The following is a 9,834-nucleotide window of genomic DNA, read 5'->3' as shown; positions in this document are numbered from 1 at the left end:
GAAAGGGATGATGTGCTATTGCTAGTGCTGGTGGTGCTATTTTCAAGCCCCGTGATGATAAAGTGTAATAACAGAGCATCTTCCCCTTTTGGGTTATATGCTCAAGTAGCTTAGAGGCTGCCTCGTTTTTTTTTTTTTTTTTTTTTTTTTTAATAAATAAATAAAATAAAATAAAATAAAGAAATGGGGGCAACGTGGGTGAGAGAAAAAGTAAAGGGGGAGAGAGAAAATATGTTCTCCGAATTGAGAGAGAGAATGGCTGTAAAGTGTTTGGTGACAGCTTGTTCATGAAAGCTGATGCTGATCTGTAAAAGCTCGCGTCAAAGAGCAGAACAAATTTTTCAACATTTCTGGCCATAGTTTGAATGGCAACTTCCAGAGTGAACACCAGTAAACGAGTAAACATTTTTTTGAGAATGAAACTTCTGGTAGTCTTGCTTAATGCGGAACACCATGACAGGTCTGGATTCTTCGTCGTGACCGGCGACATAGGCCACCCCTTCCGCGATTCTAAAGAGCTGTGAAGAAGATCGAGTGCAAGGACTTGAGAGCAAAGCCGTCGAGCAAGACAAGGATGCGCCGATCGGTAGGGTTTTCGGGAGAGAAGGAAAGGCAAGATCGAAAAAGACGGTGATGAGAAGCGGTTGCCGGAGGAGTTTGAGGAGAGAATGAAGAACAAGGGACTAATCATAAGAGGTTGGGCACCTCAAGTTTTGATTCTTGATCATGAATCGATTGGGGGTTTTGTGACTCACTGCGGGTGGAATTCGATCCTGGAAGGTGTTTGTGCCGGCGTCCCAATGGTGACTTGGCCACGATTTGCGAAGCAATTCTATAATGAGAAGTTGGTGACTGAGGTTTTGAGAATTGGGGTTGGGGTTGGTGCTCGGTAATGGCAGATTGGAGCAGGAAGTGATTGTATCAAGGGAGAAACAATAGCAAAAGCAGTGAAGCGGGTTATGGAGGCTGGAAAACACAACAAGAGTGAAGGTATGTGCACCCAATCTCCAGCGGGCAGTGAAGGCAAGGTTGCCGACCGACTGCCCGCCGGTGAGAAAGAAATATAGGTCTAAAACTTAATGCTCTGATACCATGTAAGAATTTATGTATTTATTGATTGATTGATAACTAATGAGTTAAGCTCCATTTCTCAGTATAAGCTTTCCCATGTTCGACGTGAGGGTAATTCCGCAGCGCACCATCTTGCTCGCATAGCTGTGCACTCTTCTGCTGTTCGAATTTGGATAAAGGCCTGTCCTCCTTCTATTGCTATGTTAGTTGCCAAGGAGGCCGTTGGCCCTTCTTAGTTTGTTTGGAGTTTTACTCCCTTTTAAAAAAAAACATTTCAACATTAATCTACTCATAATTTTTCAAAACATAAACATGTATATTATTCCACGATTAATTTAAACAAACATAATATCCAGTTCCATAGTAACAAAAGCAGCAACTATTACCAAATTCCAAAAAAAAACTAAAACTGATTCCAATATTACACCATTACAAAACTAAAACTAAAAAATAACACAACAAATAGCAACAAAACGGTTGCTACACGCACAAAGAAAATGAAGAAAATGAAATGTTATGAATTAGAATTTTGGTTTTGTATATAAGAAGTAGAATAGTATGTACCAGGAGTGTATAATATGAATATAGTCTAAATTGTATACAATTTGGATTAGTTCTAATCCAAAACCGTGAAGTGAAATTTGGAATTGATCCGTGGGGAACAGTTCTTCAATTTTTCAATCCAAAACTAGACCATTGATTCAAAAATCCAATCCATACCTACCGGATTAGACTGGACCGATTTGGTTTGCAAATTTTACGAATTCGTTGCTCGGCCCTAATCATATCATTTACACTCATTGAACCTATAAAATGGGTTTAAGAAGTAGGGTTGTATATCATTTTTTAATTATAAAATAAATATTTATGGTAGTTTAATCACAGCAATTATAAGTACATTGACCAAATGGTTAGAAGGAATTTGATTTTTAAAAAACTGCTACAAAAGAATAATTTTATAATTAACACATAATAAATAAAACATTGAATTATATAATTAAACGAATTAGTATTTTTTAGATTAAAAAAAAAAACGAATTTGTCTTCTGAAATGTACATATAAATCTAACAATGTTCATGCAAATTAGTGAGACTTTCTAATCAAATATGATAAGAGATTACTATTATATTGCATATTTTTATGGGGTCTTCATGATTAGTGGCCTCACAATCTTTAAATGTATTACTCTCAAGTGTCAAAGAACGAAAGGATTTTTGTTTTTTAAAAACAAATTCTTAGTCAACTAATCTCATGCTCTTCCAACAATGATGATGATGATGATGATGATGGTTATCATACCAATTATAATTGGGGATATTTTTTTTTATGAGGAATTAAATCAATGTGATCTCACTATCTAAAAAAAAAATCATGTAACCTTTTAAAAATAATTACTTATCCATGAAAAACTTTGTCTTTAATATTAAAATTAATAAAGTTTATCATTAATTTGAGTTTTTTTTTTACAAAAATACGCTGGGTTGTTATTTCCCCTTTTTCTAAAAGAAACAAAATTTCAAGGGTAAATGGGACAAAAAAATTCAGTAAAAACTTTGTTAAAATAAGAACAAAAATGGGAAGAACAAATTTAACTATAAGTAGATGAGAATCACCAATTTAATTTACTAAAATGCCTTCATTATCTTCATCCCCCTCCACCTCCATTTTATTTCATCTAGGGCCCCATTTGTTTTGGAGTATAGAGGATAGGATGAGATTAGGATAGAGGTGGGCCTAGTTAGTATTGTGTTTGTTTGTAGAGTTGGGGAATGGATTATGATGGAGGAGGGGTTCAAGATGGAAGTTGTAAGGGGGATTGGAATGGAGGAGGTAGAGGTGGTATTAGAAAAATAGTGAGGGGACTAGAATTTTTTTTTTATTTTTTACATGTTGGGCATTTTTTTTTAACATTAATATTTATTTTTTTTGTATTTTTTTATTTGTTTTATTATTTTATATAAAAATAATTTAACAATTTCTACACTAATAACTATTATCAAAACAAACACAATTTTATTTAATCCCCTCACTATTTATCCCCTCACAATGAATCCCCTCCATTCTAACTCTAAAAACAAACGAGGCCCTATAACTTTGCTCATTGGCCACCACTCCCATACCAACACAATTCTATCTCCCACCCCCTGCCACTCTCATCATCTCCTTACCGTCCCCCCCCCGGTCGCCCTTGTCCGTTATCCCAACCCTGGTCTTTATGTCCTATCCCTGGTCTTTATGTCCCATTTAACAACCTAATCAACTAAAACTCTAGCCATCAAAATCTCCTAAACCCCTCCAGTCCCTCTTTGTTGCAACACCCCTTCATCATTGTTACAATTTTTTTTAGGTGCAAGTGCACTGTATGCACAAGTGAATACTTGTCACTTGCACCTGTACACACATTGTTCTTGCACGAGTATCATTTGCACTTTAATTTTTATATATATATATATATATATATATATATATTTTTAGTAGTAGTGAGCTTGACTAGTCACGACGATGAGAATTGGATGGATTTGGGTAGTTATGATAGCTAAGGTTTTGGTGGTTGGGTTGGATAGGATTGGAAGTAACTGGGTTAGAGAAGAATGAGAGAGTGGCAAGAGTAGTGAGGAGGGTGAGTGAGGGGTTTAAAATGGTAGAGAAAGATGTGAGAAGAAGTCAGGGATGGGATAAGGGTCATAAAAGAGTGGTGGTCAGTGGTCGGGACCAAGGTTAGAGTTACACAGATAGTAAAAAAGAAGAATGAAGAAGAAAAAGATGACGATGAGGGGCATTTTGATAAATTAAATACGTGAACCCCACTTATTTGCAGTTGGTTTTGTTTTTCTCATTTCAGATATAATTTATAATTAAAATAAAAATCACTAGTTTGTTAAATTTTAACCCATTTGCTACTTATATATATATATATATATATTATTTTTTCCTTTTTCTAATACACTTAATGTGAGATAAAAGCCCAGTTTATGTCCCCTCCCCCCCCCCACCCCACCCCACCCCACCCCACCTAATCTATAGCTTTTAAGTTTTGAGAGTGAAAAGAAAATCAAATATTGAGCTTTAGACCTTTAATATCAACCCCAACAACAAAATAATGTGTCAAATGTGAAATCTAATATTGCCTATCTCCATAAGAAAACGACTAAGGATCATGGAAATTTGTTCTCCAAGTGCTCCTTCATGGAAACCATTTCGAGTTAGCCTAATTTCAATTGGGTTGATTTCATTACATGGGTATCTATGAATCCTAAAGTTAAACAAAACAACAATGCATTTCGTTCTTGTGTACGTAGGGTTTAGTGCACAAAACACGCAACCCTTTCATATGAGAATAATGTTAGGATTAAGGACACTCAGAAATCAATCACACACACACAGAAAAGAGACACGAGATTTACGTGGTTCGACAATAGTCTACGTCCACGGAGAGATATTTCTCACTATAGAATTATCCCACAGGGAGATTACAACTCACACCTCACAACCCATTATAGAATTCGCTCTCTTACACACAGATTATACACTCTGTGTTGCCCATCTCTCCCCTTCCTCTTAGCCTCTATATATATATACACGGGGAGAGGGAAACAAAATCAAGGGATGAGAGTTATTAGGCTAGCTGCCACCTGCCATCTTCCCTCCTACTTCTTGACTTGGAGAGCTACCATTCATCTACTATATTCCCTCCTACTTCTTGACTTGGAGAGCCATCCTTCAATAACAGCTCCATGTGGGCTGGATCTAACAATTCTCCCCCTCCACGCCCATATGGATAACTGACTTCTCACTTAAAGTCCATCTTGGTCAGATTTTTGCAAACTTCCAGTTTGTCTCTGGTGACAACCTTGGTTATCATGTCAGAAGGATTCTTGTCCATGTGAATCTTCACTACCTTCATCAGTTGCTTTTCCATCACTTCTCTTATCCAATGATACTGGATATCAATGTGCTTTGTACGTGAATGGTACATGGAATTCTTGCTCAGATCAATTGCACTCTGACTAGCACAATGTACCTTGTATTCTTCCTGCTGTAGACATAATTCTTGGAGAAACCACTTCAACCTCAACATTTCCTTTCCAGCATCTGCGGCAACAATGTACTCTGCGTCTGTTGTAGATAAAGCAACACACTTTTCTAGTTTGGACTGCCATGAAACAGCTCCCCCTACAAAGGTAAACAAAAATCCTGATGTAGATTTTCTACCATCAAGATCACCCGCCATATCGGCATCTGTAAATCCCTCCAAAATTGGTTTAGCTCCCCCAAAACATAGACACATCTTTGAAGTTCCCTTCAAGTACCGAAGAATCCATTTGACCACCTCCCAATGCTCTTTCCTAGATTGGCGAGGAATCTTCTCACAACGCCAACTGGGTGAGCTATATTTGGCCGGGTACACACCATTGTATACATCAAACTTCCTACTGCGGAACAATAAGGGGTTGCCTCAATTTCTTTCCTTTCAGAGCTGGTCGTGGGACACGAATGCTTTGTCACTTTGAAATGGTTGGTTAGTGGTATGCTGACTAGCTTGGCATCTTCTATGTTGAACCTTTCAATCACCCGTTTAACATATTTCTCTTGTGACAGCCATATTTTCTTGGTTTTCCTGTCACGAATAATTTTCATGCCCAAAATCTACTATGTTAGGCCTAAATTCTTCATGTCAAAAAAATACTGCAACAAGTCATTTTTCAATTTGTTGATCATAACAGTATCATGTCCAATGATCAGCATATCATCAACATACAACAATATGATGATGAAGTTTCCATCTGAAAACCTTTGAAAATATACACACTGGTCTACTACCGTTCTTGTGTACTCGTGATCCACCATGAATGAATCAAACTTCTTGTACCATTGTCTCGACGCCTACTTCAAGCCGTAGAGACTCTACTTTAGCTTGCAGACTGTAGACACCCCATTTTTGACCGTCCTCAAGACTTGGACGTCACCGATGGAACACTTGGTGATTATCCATGCTCGTGTTTGTTTTGAGTTCCCGGAGGTCTCGGCCACGTGCCTTGCTTCAAGATCTCTCTACTCGACTGTTCTATGGTTGGTTTTGCACCAAACACTTGTTCTTTTGTTTCTGAGACAGGAAGTGGCTTGTTAGCCCCCCCTGAGACCCATCGGCCGTGGTTTGAGGCCACCGGCCGTGTCTTCTTGATACCGGCCATTTGTGAAATAGCCCATTGGCCGGTCGGCACTATCAGTGGTCGACCGGCACTTTATTTGGCCGGTGGCCTCATTTTCTGGCCGGTATCACTTTTTCCCCTTTTTCAGGCATAACACATGCCATCTGTGCCAGCTGGAGTGCAAAAACCTGGCCGTCCATGCACGAGTGTGGCTGTTTTGTCTCTTTTGCACCTTTTTGGTCTAACTTCTTGGGGAAGCTTGGACCTTTGTCTTAGCTTCCTCAAGAAGCTTGGACACCTGTCCCAGCTTCTTAAGGAAGCCTTGGCCCCTTTGCTTAGCTTCCCTTAGAAACCTTGACCCTTTAGGATAGCTTCTCTTGGAAGCTTAGCCTTTTGCTTGGTCTATATAAGGGTCCCTCCTCTCTCCTTTGTTTTGGTTCAGAAAATCCAGACCTAATACATACCTATATCTGATATATCATCCTCCCTCTCTATATCTCCCTCTCTCTCTTCATTTTGTGTGTGTTCTATAGCCTAAAAGTGTGTTTAGTTCATAGTATTGTACTAAAACACACACTATTACACCATACTTCGACTTTGGGAGGCATTAAGGGTTTGCTCTTGAGGTTTTGGACTGGTTTCGATCAGAAGAAGAGGGCTGCATTTGCTGTTCTTGAAGGATTCTCCAAGGGTAACACTTTTACTTTATATTCCCCAATCTTGCACTAGTCTTTTACCTATCTTGCTTACTGTTTTAGACTTTGTGTATAACTGAAAAAAGTTATATTTGCATGCTTAAGATACTTTATTAAGGTTGTTTTGGTGTTGGGGGTCGATCTCCCCCTCTAAGGCCTTGTTTGGCCCTTTTGGTGCCCTCTTTGCTAAGCTTTGGTTATTATTGTGTGTTGACTTTCTCACCACTGAAATCCAGTGAATTTTCAGTGGTGAAGAAGGGGGTTTGAGGTCTTGCATAGGAGAGGGACACCCCTCTCCCCTTTGTGTCTCATTTGTGCATGCTTTGGCCTCATAAGGGTAGCATATGTGCTTGGTTGCTTTTGGTTCCATTTCAGAGGTTTTCAGGTGTTGTTTGGTCATAATATGTCTCTGTTTTTGATCGGATTAATGGCCTCTCCCATGCTTAATACACTTGCTTTGTATTCCCCCATTTTGCATAGAAATGCACCTAGCCATTAAACCCTCATGCTTGCATATTTCTACCTAGCTTTGTGAAGCTTTTGGTCATTATTTATCATGATAGAGGTCTGTTGGGTGCTGATTTGATCATATTTTCCATGTTTGATATAGCCACCATGCATTTTGGCTTGAGAGCCTTGGGTGTGTGGGTCACTAGCATGCATTACCTTGGTTATTTCAATGATTTGGACTCACTTATTATGTCATTTCAGACCATGTTTTGTGATTACATGCTTGCGTTTGTTATCCTTTCAATGCCTTGAAGAGATGCGGTCTTATGCTTCATGTTTGAATCCTTGTGCATGCCTATGTGTTTGAGTCCTTGGGCTGCCATTCATGTAGGTTTTAGGGTGTATTTTGATGCATTAAAACTCTGTTTTTGGTTGGAAAGTCCATGCCATGTTTGGTGGGGGGGAGGTGTAGAGTAATGCCCTTTTGGTGACCTTGAATGCCTTTGTTTTGATGCCCATTTCGTAGCATGTTTTTGGCCCTATCCCATACATGTTCTAGCCCTATTTTGGAGTCCTCTAGGACTGTTTTAGGCCATTTTGGTCCATTGAGGTTTGATTAACATGGCTATGGTTTGACCCCTCTTGGTTGGCTTCAAGTTTGGATCATTGTTCCATGCCTTGCTTGCATGAATGGTTGATTTGGCATCTTCCTCTATGCATTTTCAGAGCTTAATATGTTAGCCTAGCATCCATGTTTGTCATCTTGTGAGTGCCCCCTGAAAGCTGCCTTTCATGCCTTGGTCTTAGGCTCATTAGTTTGCATGTTTATTTTGCATGATTGGCATCATCATTTTAGTGCACTATGGCCACTGTTTTGGGAAGGTGGCTGAGGTTCCTCCGTCCTAGTATAAGTCCGTGCATTTGTATCTTGTAGTATTCTCATTACGTTGTATGTTTGTTGCATCCTTGTAGCCAATGCATTGTTGCATGTTTACCACTTTGCCTAGTTGCCTAACTAGGTTGTATTGTAGCATTGCATGCTTGGCACATTGTACACTTGCATAGTAGCTTACATTGCATTTGGCATGTTTTGTAACTACGTCTTTTGTACACGTAAGACATGTTCGTATATATGCATTACATTGCTTGGTTTTGGGGTGTCAAACTAAGCACGAAGATTGAGGAGTGTTCTACTCAAGGTGACGTAACACGTCTCAATCCTCGGTCGCCGATGTCCTTGATCTCAATATGATAGGGTATTGGCACTCATTGGTTTGTTGTATGCATTTACATCAAGTTGCAAACTTGGCCTCTTAGGCCATCATGCATCGAAATGCACAATTGACGGCCCGAGGGTCGAGGGCCATGCTCCTTGGAGTTCATTGCATGATAGGGAGTGTGTCCATGCATACATTTGCTTGAAAATTTCATGCCATACACTGCTTGCCCTCAGCTGCTGTCAACTGCAGGTTTCAGTAGGAAGATTTGGCCGGTCGGTAGTGTTGAGTGCCTACCGGCAAAGAATGTTTGGCCAAGAGCATAATGTTTAGCCGATAACCTCATTTCCATGGCCGGTGGCCTTTTGCTCTGGCCGGTGGCACTCCACTGCACTCAGAATGAAGTTCAAAGCAATTCTGGAGACTTTCATACATTTCAGAGGGGTGAGGCCGTGTAAACAGAGGCAACAGTGCTATGGCAGCGAGTTTCCGAGCGAGACAAGTCGGGCATGCATCATTCACACATCCCGAGGTGGGGCTGTGGCCACCCTCTTCCTGCATTTAATTTGTTAATTAATTAGAAATTCTGTAATAATTAATTTAGTATTATTTATTCGGACTGTAATATTTATTCAGACCCTCCGAGTGAGGGCAATTGTGTAATAAGTCTGCGTGAGTGTGTGTATGTCTCCCAACCCCACGTCTTTCTTCCCTTTTATTTACTAGCTTTCGATGGTTAGTCTAGGGCATGTTTCAATTAGCATACAGTATGATAGCACGTTTGCATCCATTCATTCGTTTTGCATGCACCGGGCTCGGCGCATCATTCTAACTGCATTTGTATTCCAATTCCAAATTGAATATGTGTTAGTTATAGCATTTCACATGTCATTGTAGATTAGTCGAGCCCATCTTAGTTGCATTTTGCATGTGTTGCATTAGCCATCTTAACATGAACTAGGATCATGCATGTGATTACTAACTAGTTTCTGTTTTGGCTCGGAGTACTCGGTAAGTTCTTAGGCTTTAGCATCTTTGCATGTGTGAGTGTTGCCATAACAGCATACTTACCATGAGGCTAGCTGCTTATGTGATATAACTGCTTGAGTGCCTGTGGATGGAGGTTGAATTACCTAAATTGGAATAATGTACTGAAACTGTGAGTTTTAAGCCCACTGGATAGTGGCAAAATCATCTTTTCTAAAGCCCACTTGAGGGTGGCAAAACCTGCATTTTAGCCTACTTGCGAG

Source organism: Camellia sinensis, chromosome 9 (assembly GCF_055761805.1).
Source record: "Camellia sinensis isolate YWXY chromosome 9, ASM5576180v1, whole genome shotgun sequence".
Taxonomy (NCBI): Eukaryota; Viridiplantae; Streptophyta; class Magnoliopsida; order Ericales; family Theaceae; genus Camellia; species Camellia sinensis.
The sequence above is the reverse complement of the archived record's forward strand: the minus strand, read 5'-3'. Positions refer to the sequence as shown.